This window comes from Hippoglossus hippoglossus, chromosome 15, assembly GCF_009819705.1.
Source record: "Hippoglossus hippoglossus isolate fHipHip1 chromosome 15, fHipHip1.pri, whole genome shotgun sequence".
In the NCBI taxonomy this organism is placed as follows: domain Eukaryota; kingdom Metazoa; phylum Chordata; class Actinopteri; order Pleuronectiformes; family Pleuronectidae; genus Hippoglossus; species Hippoglossus hippoglossus.
The window spans coordinates 17,241,296-17,261,250 of NC_047165.1; positions in this window are offsets into that span (position 1 = coordinate 17,241,296).

Consider the following 19,955-nt stretch of genomic DNA (forward strand, 5'->3'; position numbering starts at 1 on the left):
ATCATCTATCTTTCTATTATCTATCTATCTTCTATCTATCATCTATCATCTATCTTTCTATTATCTATCTATCATCTATCTTTCTATTATCTATCTATCATCTATCTTTCTATTATCTATCATCTATCTATCTTTCTATTTTCTATTTATCATCTATCTTTCTATTATCTATCATCTATCATCTATCATCTATCATCTATCTTTCTATTATCTATCTATCATCTATCTTTCTATTATCTATCTATCATCTATTATCTATCTATCTATCATCTATCTATCATCTATCTTTCTATTATCTATCTATCATCTATTATCTATCTATCATCTATCTTTCTATTATCTATCATCTATCTATTATCTATCTTTCCATTATCTCTCTATCATCTATCTTTCTATGATCTATCTATCATCTATCATCTATCTTTCTATTATCTATCTATCATCTATCTTTCTATTATCTATCTGTCATCTATTATCTATCTATCATCTATTATCTCTCTATCATCTATCTAACTATCATGTATCATCTATCTATCATCTATCTTTCTTTTATCTATCTATCATCTATCATCTATCATCTATAATCTATCTATCATCTATCTATCTATCTTTCATCTATCATCTATCTATCATCTATCTTTCTTTTATCTATCTATCATCTATCATCTATCATCTATCATCTATAATCTATCTTTCATCTATCATCTATCATCTATCTTTCATCTATCTTTCATCTATCATTGATCATCTATCTTTCTATTATCTATCTATTATCTATCTATCATCTATCATCTATCTTTCTATTATCTATCTATCATCTATTATCTATCTATCATCTATCATCTATCTATTATCTATCTTTCTATTATCTATCTATCTTTCTATTATCTATCTATCATCTATCTATCATCTATCATCTATCTATCATCTATCTTTCTATTATCCATCTATCATCTATCATCTATTATCTATCTATCATCTATCATCTATCATCTATCATCTATCTTTCTATTATCTATCTATCATCTATCTTTCTATTATCTATCTATCATCTATCTTTCTATTATCTATCTATCATCTATCTATCATCTATTATCTCTCTATCATCTATCTATCATACATCTATCTTTCTATTATCTATTTATCATCTATCTATCTATCATCTATCTTTCTATTATCTATCTATCATCTGTCATCTATCATCTATCATCTATCATCTATCATCTATCTTTCTATTATCTATCTATCATCTATCTTTCTATTATCTATCTATCATCTATCTTTCTATTATCTATCTATCTTCTATCTATCATCTATCATCTATCTTTCTATTATCTATCTATCATCTATCTTTCTATTATCTATCTATCATCTATCTTTCTATTATCTATCATCTATCTATCTTTCTATTTTCTATTTATCATCTATCTTTCTATTATCTATCATCTATCATCTATCATCTATCATCTATCTTTCTATTATCTATCTATCATCTATCTTTCTATTATCTATCTATCATCTATTATCTATCTATCTATCATCTATCTATCATCTATCTTTCTATTATCTATCTATCATCTATTATCTATCTATCATCTATCTTTCTATTATCTATCATCTATCTATTATCTATCTTTCCATTATCTCTCTATCATCTATCTTTCTATGATCTATCTATCATCTATCATCTATCTTTCTATTATCTATCTATCATCTATCTTTCTATTATCTATCTGTCATCTATTATCTATCTATCATCTATTATCTCTCTATCATCTATCTAACTATCATGTATCATCTATCTATCATCTATCTTTCTTTTATCTATCTATCATCTATCATCTATCATCTATCTTTCTATTATCTATCTATCATCTATTATCTATCTATCATCTATCATCTATCTATTATCTATCTTTCTATTATCTATCTATCTTTCTATTATCTATCTATCATCTATCTTTCTATTATCCATCTATCATCTATCATCTATCATCTATCATCTATTATCTATCTATCATCTATCTTTCTATTATCTATCATCTATATATTATCTATCTTTCCATTATCTATCTATCATCTATCTTTCTATTATCTATCTATCATCTATCTTTCTATTATCTATCTATCATCTATCTTTCTATTATCTATCTATCATCTATCATCTATCTATCATCTATCATCTATCTTTCTATTATCTATCTATCATCTATCTTTCTATCATCTATCATCTATCTATCATCTATCTATCATCTATCTTTCTATTATCTATCTATCATCTATTATCTATCTATCATCTATCTTTCTATTATCTATCATCTATCTATTATCTATCTTTCCATTATCTCTCTATCATCTATCATCTATCTTTCTATGATCTATCTATCATCTATCATCTATCTTTCTATTATCTATCTATCATCTATCTTTCTATTATCTATCTATCATCTATTATCTCTCTATCATCTATCTAACTATCATCTATCATCTATCATCTATTATGTATCATGTATCATCTATCTTTCATCTATTATCCATCTATCTTTCATCTATCATCTATCATCTATCTATCATCTATCTTTCTATTATCTATCTATCATCTATTATCTATCTATCATCTATCATCTATCTTTCTATTATCTATCTATCATCTATCATATACCTTTCTATTATCTATCTATCATCTATCTTTCTATTATATATCTATCATCTATCTTTCTGTTATCTATCTATCATCTATCATCTATCATCTATCATCTATCTATCATCTATCTATCATCTATCATCTATCTATCATCTATCTATCTTTCTATTATCTATCTATCTTTCTATTATCTATCTATCATCTATCATCTATCTATCATCTATCTTTCTATTATCTATCATCTATCTATCATCTATCTTTCTTTTATCTATCTATCATCTATCATCTATTATCTATCTATCATCTATAATCTATCTATCATCTATCTTTCTTTTATCTATCTATCATCTATCTATCATCTATCTTTCTTTTATCTATCTATCATCTATCATCTATCATCTATCATCTATCATCTATCATCTATAATCTATCTATCTATCTATCTTTCATCTATCATCTATCTATCATCTATCTTTCTTTTATCTATCTATCATCTATCATCTATCATCTATAATCTATCTATCATCTATCTTTCATCTATCATCTATCATCTATCTTTCATCTATCTTTCATCTATCATTGATCATCTATCTTTCTATTATCTATCTATTATCTATCTATCATCTATCATATATCTTTCTATTATCTATCTATCATCTATTATCTATCTATCATCTATCATCTATCTATTATCTATCTTTCTATTATCTATCTATCTTTCTATTATCTATCTATCATCTATCTATCATCTATCATCTATCTATCATCTATCTTTCTATTATCCATCTATCATCTATCATCTATTATCTATCTATCATCTATCTTTCTATTATCTATCATCTATATATTATCTATCTTTCCATTATCTATCTATCATCTATCATCTATCATCTATCTTTCTATTATCTATCTATCATCTATCTTTCTATTATCTATCTATCATCTATCTTTCTATTATCTATCTATCATCTATCTATCATCTATTATCTCTCTATCATCTATCTATCATACATCTATCTTTCTATTATCTATTTATCATCTATCTATCTATCATCTATCTTTCTATTATCTATCTATCATCTGTCATCTATCATCTATCATCTATCATCTATCTTTCTATTATCTATCTATCATCTATCTTTCTATTATCTATCTATCATCTATCTTTCTATTATCTATCTATCTTCTATCTATCATCTATCATCTATCTTTCTATTATCTATCTATCATCTATCTTTCTATTATCTATCTATCATCTATCTTTCTATTATCTATCATCTATCTATCTTTCTATTTTCTATTTATCATCTATCTTTCTATTATCTATCATCTATCATCTATCATCTATCATCTATCATTCTATTATCTATCTATCATCTATCTTTCTATTATCTATCTATCATCTATTATCTATCTATCTATCATCTATCTATCATCTATCTTTCTATTATCTATCTATCATCTATTATCTATCTATCATCTATCTTTCTATTATCTATCATCTATCTATTATCTATCTTTCCATTATCTCTCTATCATCTATCTTTCTATGATCTATCTATCATCTATCATCTATCTTTCTATTATCTATCTATCATCTATCTTTCTATTATCTATCTATCATCTATTATCTATCTATCATCTATTATCTCTCTATCATCTATCTAACTATCATGTATCATCTATCTATCATCTATTATCTATCTATCTTTCATCTATCATCTATCTATCTTTCTATTATCTATCTATCATCTATTATCTATCTATCATCTATCATCTATCATCTATCATTCTATTATCTATCATCTATCTATCATCTATCTATCATCTATCTTTCTATTATCTATCTATCATCTATCATCTATCTTTCTATTATCTATCTATCATCTATCATCTATCATCTATCTTTCTATTATCTATCTATCATCTATCTTTCTGTTATCTATCTATCATCTATCATCTATCATCTATCATCTATCATCTATCATCTATCATCTATTATCTATCATCTATCATCTATTATCTATCATCTATCTATCATCTATCTATCTTTCTATTATCTATCTATCTTTCTATTATCTATCTATCATCTATCATCTATCATCTATCATCTATCTATCATCTATCATCTATCATCTATCTATCATCTATCATCTATCTTTCTATTAACTATCTATCATCTATCTTTCTATTATCTATCTATCATCTATCTATCATCTATCTTTCTATTTTCTATTATCTATCATCTATCATCTATCTATCATCTATCTTTCTATTATCTATCATCTATCTATCATCTATCTTTCTTTTATCTATCTATCATCTATCATCTATCATCTATCATCTATCATCTATAATCTATCTATCATCTATCTTTCTTTTATCTATCATCTATCTATCATCTATAATCTATCTATCATCTATCTTTCTATTATCTATCATCTATCTATCATCTATCTTTCTTTTATCTATCTATCATCTATCATCTATTATCTATCTATCATCTATAATCTATCTATCATCTATCTTTCTTTTATCTATCTATCATCTATCATCTATCATCTATCATCTATCTATCATCTATAATCTATAATCTATCTATCATCTATCTATCTATCTATCATCTATCATCTATCTTTCATCTATCATCTATCATTGATCATCTATCTTTCTATTATCTATCTATTATCTATCTATCATCTATCATCTATCTATCATCTATCTATCATCTATCTTTCTATTATCTATCATCTATCTATCTATTATCTATCTATCATCTATCTTTCTATTATCTATCTATCTATCATCTATCTATCATCTATCTTTCTATCATCTATCTATCATCTATCTATCATCTATCTTTCTGTTATCTATCTATCATCTATCTTTCTATTATCTATCTATCATCTATCATCTATCTATCATCTATCTTTCAATCATCTATCTATCATCTATCTATCATCTATCTTTCTGTTATCTATCTATCATCTATCTTTCTATGATCTATCTATCATCATCTATCATACATCTATCTTTCTATTATCTATTTATCATCTATCTTTCTATTATCTATCTATCATCTATCTTTCTATTATCTATCTATCATCTATCATCTATCTATCATCTATCTTTCTATTATCTATCTATCATCTATCTTTCTATTATCTATCTATCATCTATCTTTCTATTATCTATCTATCATCTATCTATCATCTATTATCTCTCTATCATCTATCTATCATACATCTATCTTTCTAATATCTATTTATCATCTATCTTTCTATTATCTATCTATCTTTCTATTATCTATTTATCATCTATCTTTCTATTATCTATCTATCATCTATCTTTCTATTATCTATCTATCATCTATCATCTATCTATCATCTATCTTTCTATTATCTATCTATCATCTATCATCTATCTATCATCTATCATCTATCTTTCTATTATCTATCTATCATCTATCTTTCTATTATCTATCTATCATCTATCTATCATCTATCTTTCTATTTTCTATTATCTATCATCTATCATCTATCTATCATCTATCTTTCTATTATCTATCATCTATCTATCATCTATCTATCATCTATCTTTCTTTTATCTATCTATCATCTATCATCTATCATCTATCTATCATCTATCTTTCTTTTATCTATCATCTATCTATCATCTATAATCTATCTATCATCTATCCTTCTATTATCTATCATCTATCTATCATCTATCTTTCTTTTATCTATCTATCATCTATCATCTATTATCTATCTATCATCTATAATCTATCTATCATCTATCTTTCTTTTATCTATCTATCATCTATCATCTATCATCTATCATCTATCTATCATCTATAATCTATCTATCATCTATCTATCTATCTATCATCTATCATCTATCTTTCATCTATCATCTATCATTGATCATCTATCTTTCTATTATCTATCTATTATCTATCTATCATCTATCTATCATCTATCTTTCTATTATCTATCTATCATCTATCATCTATCTATCATCTATCTATCATCTATCTTTCTATTATCTATCATCTATCTATCTATTATCTATCTATCATCTATCTTTCTATTATCTATCTATCTATCATCTATCTATCATCTATCTTTCTATCATCTATCTATCATCTATCTATCATCTATCTTTCTGTTATCTATCTATCATCTATCTTTCTATTATCTATCTATCATCTATCATCTATCATCTATCATCTATCATCTATCATTCTATTATCTATCATCTATCTATCATCTATCTATCATCTATCTTTCTATTATCTATCTATCATCTATCATCTATCTTTCTATTATCTATCTATCATCTATCATCTATCATCTATCTTTCTATTATCTATCTATCATCTATCTTTCTGTTATCTATCTATCATCTATCATCTATCATCTATCATCTATCATCTATTATCTATCATCTATCATCTATTATCTATCATCTATCTATCATCTATCTATCTTTCTATTATCTATCTATCTTTCTATTATCTATCTATCATCTATCATCTATCATCTATCATCTATCTATCATCTATCATCTATCATCTATCTATCATCTATCATCTATCTTTCTATTAACTATCTATCATCTATCTTTCTATTATCTATCTATCATCTATCTATCATCTATCTTTCTATTTTCTATTATCTATCATCTATCATCTATCTATCATCTATCTTTCTATTATCTATCATCTATCTATCATCTATCTTTCTTTTATCTATCTATCATCTATCATCTATCATCTATCATCTATCATCTATAATCTATCTATCATCTATCTTTCTTTTATCTATCATCTATCTATCATCTATAATCTATCTATCATCTATCTTTCTATTATCTATCATCTATCTATCATCTATCTTTCTTTTATCTATCTATCATCTATCATCTATTATCTATCTATCATCTATAATCTATCTATCATCTATCTTTCTTTTATCTATCTATCATCTATCATCTATCATCTATCATCTATCTATCATCTATAATCTATAATCTATCTATCATCTATCTATCTATCTATCATCTATCATCTATCTTTCATCTATCATCTATCATTGATCATCTATCTTTCTATTATCTATCTATTATCTATCTATCATCTATCATCTATCTATCATCTATCTATCATCTATCTTTCTATTATCTATCATCTATCTATCTATTATCTATCTATCATCTATCTTTCTATTATCTATCTATCTATCATCTATCTATCATCTATCTTTCTATCATCTATCTATCATCTATCTATCATCTATCTTTCTGTTATCTATCTATCATCTATCTTTCTATTATCTATCTATCATCTATCATCTATCTATCATCTATCTTTCAATCATCTATCTATCATCTATCTATCATCTATCTTTCTGTTATCTATCTATCATCTATCTTTCTATGATCTATCTATCATCATCTATCATACATCTATCTTTCTATTATCTATTTATCATCTATCTTTCTATTATCTATCTATCATCTATCTTTCTATTATCTATCTATCATCTATCATCTATCTATCATCTATCTTTCTATTATCTATCTATCATCTATCTTTCTATTATCTATCTATCATCTATCTTTCTATTATCTATCTATCATCTATCTATCATCTATTATCTCTCTATCATCTATCTATCATACATCTATCTTTCTAATATCTATTTATCATCTATCTTTCTATTATCTATCTATCTTTCTATTATCTATTTATCATCTATCTTTCTATTATCTATCTATCATCTATCTTTCTATTATCTATCTATCATCTATCATCTATCTATCATCTATCTTTCTATTATCTATCTATCATCTATCATCTATCTATCATCTATCATCTATCTTTCTATTATCTATCTATCATCTATCTTTCTATTATCTATCTATCATCTATCTATCATCTATCTTTCTATTTTCTATTATCTATCATCTATCATCTATCTATCATCTATCTTTCTATTATCTATCATCTATCTATCATCTATCTATCATCTATCTTTCTTTTATCTATCTATCATCTATCATCTATCATCTATCATCTATCTATCATCTATCTTTCTTTTATCTATCATCTATCTATCATCTATAATCTATCTATCATCTATCCTTCTATTATCTATCATCTATCTATCATCTATCTTTCTTTTATCTATCTATCATCTATCATCTATTATCTATCTATCATCTATAATCTATCTATCATCTATCTTTCTTTTATCTATCTATCATCTATCATCTATCATCTATCTATCATCTATAATCTATCTATCATCTATCTATCTATCTATCTATCTATCATCTATCATCTATCTTTCATCTATCATCTATCATTGATCATCTATCTTTCTATTATCTATCTATTATCTATCTATCATCTATCTATCATCTATCTTTCTATTATCTATCTATCATCTATCATCTATCTATCATCTATCTATCATCTATCTTTCTATTATCTATCATCTATCTATCTATTATCTATCTATCATCTATCTTTCTATTATCTATCTATCTATCATCTATCTATCATCTATCTTTCTATCATCTATCTATCATCTATCTATCATCTATCTTTCTGTTATCTATCTATCATCTATCTTTCTATTATCTATCTATCATCTATTATCTATCATCTATCTATCATCTATCTTTCAATCATCTATCTATCATCTATCTATCATCTATCTTTCTGTTATCTATCTATCATCTATCTTTCTATGATCTATCTATCATCATCTATCATACATCTATCTTTCTATTATCTATTTATCATCTATCTTTCTATTATCTATCTATCATCTATCTTTCTATTATCTATCTATCATCTATCATCTATCTATCATCTATCTTTCTATTATCTATCTATCATCTATCTTTCTATTATCTATCTATCATCTATCTTTCTATTATCTATCTATCATCTATCTTTCTATTATCTATCTATCATCTATCATCTATCTATCATCTATCATCTATCTTTCTATTATCTATCTATTATCTATCTATCATCTATCTTACTATTATCTATCATCTATCTATCATCTATCATCTATCTTTCTATTATCTATCTATCATCTATCTTTCTATTATCTATCATCTATATATCTTTCTATTATCTATTTATCATCTATCTTTCTATTATCTATCATCTATCATCTATCATCTATCATCTATCTTTCTATTATCTATCTATCATCTATCTTTCTATTATCTATCTATCATCTATTATCTATCTATCATCTATCATCTATCTTTCTATTATCTATCTATCATCTATTATCTATCTATCATCTATCTTTCTATTATCTATCATCTATCTATTATCTATCTTTCCATTATCTCTCTATCATCTATCATCTATCTTTCTATGATCTATCTATCATCTATCTATCTTTCTATTATCTATCTATCATCTATTATCTCTCTATCATCTATCTAACTATCATCTATCATCTATCTTTCATCTATTATCTATCTATCTTTCATCTATCATCTATCTTTCTATTATCTATCTATCATCTATCTATCATCTATCATCTATCATCTATCTTTCTATTATACATCTATCATCTATCTTTCTGTTATCTATCTATCATATATCATCTATCATCTATTATCTATCATCTATCTATCATCTATCTATCATCTATCTATCTTTCTATTATCTATCTATCATCTATCTTTCTATTATCTATCTATCATCTATCTATCATCTATCTATCATCTATCTTTCTATTATCTATCATCTATCATCTATCTTTCTTTTATCTATCTATCATCTATCATCTATTATCTATCTATCATCTATAATCTATCATCTATCTTTCTTTTATCTATCTATCATCTATAATCTATCTATCATCTATCTATCTATCTTTCATCTATCATCTATCATCTATCTTTCATCTATCATTGATCATCTATCTTTCTATTATCTATCTATCATCTATCTTTCTATTATCTATCTATCATCTATCTATCATCTATCTTTCTGTTATCTATCTATCATCTATCTTTCTATTATCTATCTATCATCTATCATCTATCATCTATCTATCATCTATCTTTCTATCATCTATCTATCTATCATCTATCTATCATCTATCTTTCTATGATCTATCTATCATCATCTATCATCTATCTTTCTATTATCTATCAATCATCTATCATCTATTATCTATCTTTCTATTATCTATCTATCATCTATCTTTCTATTATCTATCTATCATCTATCTTTCTATTATCTATCTATCATCTATCTTTCTGTTATCTATCTATCATCTATCTTTCTATTATCTACCATCTATCTATCTATCTTTATATTAACTATCTATCATCTATCTTTCTATTATCTATCTATTATCATCTGTCTTTCTATCATCTATCTATCATCTATCTTTCTATTATCTATCTATCATCTATCTTTCTATTATCTATCATCTATCTATCATCTATCTTTCTATCATCTATCATCCATCTTTCTATTATCTATCTATCATCTATCTTTCTATTATCTATCTATCATCTATTATCTATCTTCATATTATCTATCATCTATCATCTATTATCTATCTTTCTATTATCTATCATCTATCTTTATATAATCTATCTATCATCTATCATCTATCTTCATATTATCTATCATCTATCATCTATTATCTATCTTTCTATTATCTATCATCTATCTTTCTATCATCTATCTTTCTATCATCTATCTTTCTATTATCTATCTATCATCTATCTTTCTATTATCTATCTATCATCTATCATCTATCATCTATCTATCGTCTATCTATCATCTATCTTTCTATTATCCATCTATCATCTATCTTTATGTTATCTATCAATCATCTATCATCTATCTTTCTATTATCTATCTATCATCTATCTTTCTGTTATCTATCAATCATCTATCATCTATCATCTATCTTTCTATTATCTATCAATCATCTATCATCTATTATCCATCTATCATCTATCTATCATCTATCTTTCTATTATCTATCTATCATCTATCTTTCTATTATCTATCTATCGTCTATCATCTATCTATCATATATCATCTATCTATCATCTATCTTTCTATCATCTTTCTATCATCTATCTTTCATCTATCATCTATTATCTATCTATCATCTATCTATCTATCTATCTATCTATTATCTATCTTTCTATTATCTATCTATCATCTATCTATAATCTATCTTTCTATTATCTATCATCTATCTATTATCTATCTTTATATCATCTATCATCTATCATCTATTATCTATCTATAATCTATCTATCATCTATCTTTCTATTATCTATCATCTATCTATTATCTATCTTTCTATTATCTATCATCTATCTATAATCTATCTATCATCTATCTTTCTATTATCTATCATCTATCTATTATCTGTCTTTCTATTATCTATCATCTATCATCTATCATCTATCTATCATCTATTATCTATCTTTCTATCTATCATCTATCATCTATCTATCTTTCTATTATCTATTATCTTTCTTTCTATCTTTCTATCTTTCTATCATCTATCTTTCTATTATCTATCTATCATCTATCTTTCTATCATCTATCTATCTATCTATCATTTATATCTATCTATTATCATCTATCTTTCTATCATCTATCTATCATCTATCTTTCTATTATCTATCTATCATCTATCTTTCTATTATCTATTATCTATCTATCTTTATAATATCTATCTATCATCTATCTTTCTATTATCTATCTATCTATCTATCTATCATCTATCTTTCTATTATCTATCTATCATCTATCATCTATCTATTATCTATCATCTATCTTTCTATTATCTATCTATCATCTATCATCCATCTTTCTATTATCTATCTATCATCTATCTTTCTATTATCTATCTATCGTCTATCTATATTTCTGTTATCTATCTATCATCTATCTTTCTATTATCCAATCTATCATCTATCTTTCATCTATCATCTATCTCTCTAGTATCTATCTATCATCTATCTATCTTTCATCTATCTATCATCTATCTTTCTATTATCTATCCATCATCTATCTAACATCTATCTATCATCTATCATTCTATTATCTATCTTTCTATCATCTATCTTTCTATTATCTATCATCTATCTTTCTATTATCTATCTATCATCTATCATCTATCTTTCATTTATCATCTATCTTTCATCTATTATCTATCTATCATCAATCTATCTATCATCTATCAATCCATCTATCTTTCTATTATCTATCTATCATCTATTATCTATCTATCATCTATCATCTATTATCTATCTATCATCTATCCATCATCTATCTTTCTATTATCTATCATCTATCTTTCTATTATCTATCTTTCTATCATCTATCTTTCTATTATCTATCATCTATCTATCATCTATCTTTCTATTATCTATCTATCTATCTATCATCTATCTTTCTATTATCTATCATCTATCTATCATCTATCATCCATCTTTCTATTATCTATCTATCATCTATCTTTCTATTATCTATCTATCATCTATTATCTATCTATCTTTCTATTATCTATCTATCATCTATCTTTCATCTATCATCTATCTCTCTAGTATCTATCGATCATCTTTCTATCTTTCATCTATCTATCATCTATCTTTCTATTATCTATCTTTCTATCATCTATCTTTCTATTATCTATCATCTATCTATCATCTATGTATTATCTATCTATTATCTATCTATCATCTATCTATCATCTATCTTTCTATTATCTATCATCTATCGATTATCTATTATCTATCTATCATCTATCATCCATCTTTCTATTATCTATCTATCATCTATCTTTCTATTATCTATCTATCATCTATCTATCTTTCTATTATCTATCTATCATCTATCTTTCATCTATCATCTATCTCTCTAGTATCTATCGATCATCTATATATCTTTCATCTATCTATCATCTATCTTTCTATTATCTATCCATCATCTATCTAACATCTATCTATCATCTATCTTTCTATTATCTATCATCTATCATCTATCTTTCTATTATCTATCTTTCTGTCATCTATCTTTCTATTATCTATCATCTATCTATCATCTATCAATCATCTATCATCTATCATTCATCTTTCTATTATCTATCAATCATCTATCAATCATCTATCACCTATCGTCTATCTATCATCTATCATCTATCATCTATCCATCATCTATCTTTCTATTATCTATCTTTCTATCATCTATCTTTCTATTATCTATCTTTCTATCATCTATCTTTCTATTATCTATTATCTATTATCTATTATCTATCTATCATCTATCTATTATCTATCTATCATCTATCTTTTTATTATCTATCTATCATCTATCTATCATCTATCTTTCTATTATCTATCTATCATCTATCTTTCTGTTATCTATCTATCGAATGGCGCACATATCAGTCTCACTAGGTAGTATATTCTCCTGCCGGCCAATGCGCCTACGGAGAATGGCCATACCGCGGCGGTGAATGGCGCACATAACAGTTTTCACTCTGTAGTATATCCTCCCGCAGGCCAATGCGCCAACGGAGAATGGCTACACCGCGGTGGCGAATGGCGCACACATAGCAGATACGTACGTACGTTTTGGGGGGTTACAAGTATTTGCTCATCACTCCCCTCATTCCTGTGTATCATATGGGGGAGTGATTAAGTTGGAGCCTAGACGCCAAACACTAAACCTGTTGTAATGCTGCAATAAATGTTTGAACGTGAGTTGTCTGACTGAACTGCAGTTGTTATCCAGGAAGACATAAAAAGTTTTACGTTATAAAGTATTAAGTTATTCCTTACCCATGACAAATATCAGTTATACGTGTGATTACAAAGTAGCAGAAGAAGCAGAATAGTGGGCTGCCCGGCACGGAGAAATGTGCTTCTGGTGTGAAGAGCCACGCGGCTGCTCGCACGACAATCTACTCTTTGTGGCGCTTCTGCCTCCAGGTTGTCCTGGGCCTAAGGCTGAGCCCAGACACCCGACATTGACCTCATTCAAGCTTTGCCTTATGGCTTACCTCCTTCTATACCACAACAGTCCGGTACAACCTCTGCATTACAACTGACGTAGCACTGACCCACCTGCTCATCTCACACTCCATCCTCCCCTCACTTGTGAACAGGACCTTGGGGCAGCAACTCTTCCCCATCCCATAGAGTGTAATTCCCAGTTTTCTGGCAGAGAACAATGGCCTCTCACTTGGAGGTGCTAGATCTCATCCTGAATGCTTCACATTCAGCTGAAAACCGCCCGAGTGTGCACTGGAGGTCGAGGCCTGATGTAGCCAAAAGAACCACATCGTCCACAAAAAGCCGGGATGCAGTTCTGAGGTTCCCAAACCGTACTCTCTCCTCAACTCGGCTGCGCCTTGAAATCCTATAAATACGGACACAGCTCTAACTTTGGCTATAAAGGACTGGATGGCCCTTAGCAACACCACCCCAGTCTCCCACAGTACCCTCACAGGGTCCCATGGGGGACATGGTCACTGACTTCTTTGAATCCACAAAACACATTGTGGCAGTTGACCATGCCACGGGGCTCTCCCACACACAGCCAGAGCCGGTTATGTTGCTTTTCAGCATCGTTTATTAAATCAAAAGATAAATTCAAAACTTAAACTTCCTGAGCTTTTCAGCTCAGTGTCTCTCCCACGTGTCTCAGTGTCGCTGAGAGTCTGTCCGAGTGTTCTTCAGTCTCCGAGTGTTCTGCTGAGGCAGCTCGGTCGCTGCCACAAATCAAATAAAAAGTATCTGATCCAATTGTATATCCTACCTGCTATCATGTTTAATTCAAGCAATAATCCTTCCAAACTATATCATATGACTTTTCTTCAACTAAAAACATCACAGACTCTTTATTAACCTCTGTTTCCAAACATGTGACCATGGTCCATCTTCCCTCTTATCCACTCTGATGGTGAGGTAAGATTCCTCTGCTTTCATATAAAACACGAATCTTCCTGTATCATCACATTACTGTGATGTCAGTGCTATTGGCCTGTAGTTCATTGGTTTGATGGATCCTTCCCTGGTTCTTCACTTCCCAAACCATATTGTACAAACCTAACAGCTTCAGTGATGCTACCATACCTAACTGCTTTAACATAACTGATTTCATCCTTGGAGATGTTAGCCCAGATCTTTCTATTTCTCTCCTCATTTCTTCCAAAGTGAATGGAGCATCCATTGTACTGTCAGTATCTTCCCTTCTCTCCACAATTCTGGATACTTCCTGATTCCCCTTCTGCTCCGAATCAGGCCCCAAACATCTCCCACAAAAAGATTGACAACGTTGCCTTTTTGCTTTTCATTCTGTTTTCCTAACCCTCGCTCTTGCTTGTTTATACTGAATTAAATTCTGCATAGTTTGAGATCTTGAGAGCTTTATTCCTCTTTCACTACTTGGCCACATTCATCTGTCCACCAAGGAACCACCTTTCTCTTCATTCTTCCTTTACTTCTAGAAATTGACTGCTTTACAGCATCTAGAATTATTGTTTTAAACTTTTTATCAATAACCTCAACATCTTCATTTAAGTCTATTTGCAATTCTTTGTTCGGTTTATTGGCGAGTTGCAACCAACATCAAGGTCTTCTTCTTCCTTCCTTCCTAATGAAGTATTTTTCTGCTTACTTTTTAGTTTGGTTTATTGGTGGGTGGCAAAAGTGTTGCCAAATAGTAATTCAAAGGTACATTGAATCAAAGGATAAATGCAGGAAGAGTGACACACTAAATAAGGCTAAATCAAAGAGCATTGGCTAGATCAAAGGAGAGAGGCTAAAGGTGCAAAATCAAGGGGGATTGGCTAAAAAACAAAACACCACTCTCCTTTGATGTAGCCTGATTTAGTGCATCTGTCTTCTTGCATTTAGCCTTGATTCAATGTACCTTAAAGAACATTATCTTATTTAACAGACACAACAGAGCTTAAAGACCAAGTGAACAACTGCATGTAAAGTCAATATTATTTAATTCCCTGAAGCAACTGTGCAGTGAAACAAGGACTCTCACAAGCATGGCACACGATTCCTCAGAAATAATTGACAGGTCATGTAGACTTTACGTGTCAGAGATTGAAGAAACATTGGAACCACAGGAGTCCACGCGAACAGTTCATGAGCAGAAGATCTGCAGTGGCCATCATGAGCTACTAAAGAAGCTGGATGAATATAAGCTCCAGACAGAGAATCTCCAGACAGCGAAAACAACTCTGTTGGCAACAGTGAACAATCTGAAGAGCAAATATAATTCTCTGAGTATCAGGCTGAGTGAATCTCAGACTGAGAATACACAGCTGTCTGAAGATCTTCATAGTACGCGACAAAATGAGAAGGACTTGATTAGGGAAAACAAGACCAACACTAGGCGAGTGGCTCGCCTTGAAAATCTGACAGACAAATATGTAGGAGAGATTAAAAGACTGAAAGAAGAGCGGAGCACACTTCAGACCCAATTGGAAAATGTCCTGGAGTCACCAGATCCTGAGGTTGAACAGGAGTCACCAGATCCTGAGGTTGAACAGGAGTCACCAGATGTTGAGGTTGAACAGGAGTCACCAGATGTTGAGGTTGAACAGGAGTCACCAGATGTTGAGGTTGAACAGGAGTCACCAGATGCTGAGGTTCCTCAACAGGAGTCTCCAGCTCGGTGGGGTTACTGCTGCATATGGCTACTGACAGTATTTCTGTGTCTTTGCATTGTCGCTGTGTATCTTGCAACTATTCAGTTGGGCAGCCTGGCTTCACTCTGGGACACGACCTTTGAGCTGACATGGGTCCACGACAACCACCAACCAATTCCGTTCTGAAAAGCACAGCCAGTGTCAGTGTGTAATTACTGTTCCTCTCTCTTTCAAGCTGTTTTCGGACATGACCTCCGGGTAAAATCCAGTGAACTTCGAGTTTACCCAGAGTTTGTCTTTCACACATTAACAACACAGCAGGAGATATTTGTTTTCTTTTTGTTTCTTCATGTTTGTGTCATGTGTTAGAAGCTCATCACCCCCCCACTCACTCACAGTGAATCAGTGGAGGATCCTCTGCTGTGTTCACACTTTATTCTGGAGCTCAGGAGGAGAAAGAGAAACTGAGTCTCACTCTTTGTGTTCACACATGATCCTCCAGAGAAGATCCAGAGAACTGAGGAGTTCAGGTCTGGAAGCAGGTTGTGTGTCTTTCTCGCCCCCCCCCCCCCCACACACTTTCTCTCTTCTCTCCCTTCTGCCTTGACATAATGTATGTTGTATTGTGTATGTACAGTAAGGTTTTAGTTTGGGACTTTTGTCTTCTCTTCTTCCGTCTCATCCTTGTCTGTGTGCGGTGCAGGGGGCGTAGTGTCCAACCACAAAACGTGTATCAATAAAATGTCATTAAATTGATTAAATTGTACCTGAAGTTCTTATACATTAATTCCAATTTGTACCCACTATGTTAAAAAACTGTTCTTTTAGCACTCTGAATCTACCTCTCAAGAAATAATTATGAAATGCGAAAAGTAAGTAAAAAAAGGTATTAAAAGGGAAGCAATTCAGGGAAAGTAAAAAGAAAGTATACCAATAAATAAAAAAATTTAAATATCTGTAAAACTGTTGAAGGTGTATAAGATAAATAAATGAAATAAATACAATTAAATTAAGTGAAAAACCAGACCCGCACATTATGCGAAAGAGTCAAACTGCCATGAAAAATCAAATCAAACGGGTACTGGCTCTAATGGTCTCTCCCTCCTTGTGTTGATGCACAAGCTGTTGAAAGTTTACAGCTTTTGAAGGAACCAGGTATTGAGCCACAATCCACCAATGTTTTTATGATACATCTCACACACACACACACACACACACACACACACACACACACACACACACACACACACACACACACACACACAAACAAACATTACAACACAGTTAACCTTTAGATTTACTTAACTACAAAAGCTTTCTAGCTAAACCATGCACCAGTGTCTTCAATTTGGATGCTGATATCCCCCCAAAAAGATAAAACTCAAGAAGCAAGTAACAATTAGGAGCTTTTGATGGCAATGACTTGCATAAAAATCTCAACTGTAAAAACTAAAATGAAATTTAAAACTTATGTTACAGAAATGGTGAGCAGCGACCACGGCAACAGCAAAATTGGGCTGTAGGGAAGGACTGGACGGAGGGTAACATAAAATCAAGGCCAGAGAATAAGATTACAAAGAATTAAGCTGAACTGTAACTTTACATCCATCCATTGTCTTCCACTTATCCATGCTCGAGTCGCGGAGATAGCCGGTGAAGTCGGGTATCCAGACATCACTGTCCCTAGTCACGCTTTCCAGGTCTTCCTGGTGGATTCCAAGGCGTTCTCAGGTGAAATAGGATATGTAGTCCCTCCAGCAATTTCTGGGTCTACCCTGGGGTCTCCTCCAGGTTGTACGACCCCAGGAGGATCCTGACTAGATGCCCGAATCACCTCAACTGTCTTACTATTGACATGAAGATGCAGTGGCCAGAAAACACAATGAAAATCGATTTTAAACGATAGAAATGATATATTATATGATATAAATGATCAAATATGCATCCCATACTACACAACACTGAACAAAGACTTTATCTATAGGCCTACTGTGGCCATCATTACCAGATAAAAACTTGTTAAGTCATGTTAAAGTCCGTTACATTGTCTCTGGTCTCTGGTTGAGGTTGTGTCCAGTTCCTTTGCTGGTCCAAGAGAGAGTGAGATCTTAGGTTTAGGCAGGGGGTCCTATGGTTAGGGTTAGGGTAGAGGGTCCTGGGGTCAGGATAAGAATGTGGGGACATGACAGAGTCTCAAATTAGAGTTGGATGTTCCAGAGTCTGACTAAGAAAAGTCTTTAGGAGCACCAGACTGTCCCTGCAGGCACTGGCCAGGGTTAGGTGAGTATGATAATATCCAGGGCCTGACTTAACAGGACCGCTGTAATTCACGGGCCATACAAGGACCTAAGGTGCTCCTAAACTGATAATACAGTTAACATTCTGCTGAACTTACAGATATATAGACAGTTATTATAAAGCATTAATAAACAGAATGGTGAGTGTGTGCCCAACCAGTGGGTTTAATGTCCACCATTCTGTCTATGTCCTGGTCGGTTTGCATGCTTAATTTCTCTCACCTTGTCCAAGGGAGGGTCGTTGCTTAGTCAGGTAAGTATTAGGTCGGTTTTGATTTAATCTGGAAGCCTGTCGCGACGTTTCGATATGTTTGTATCTTC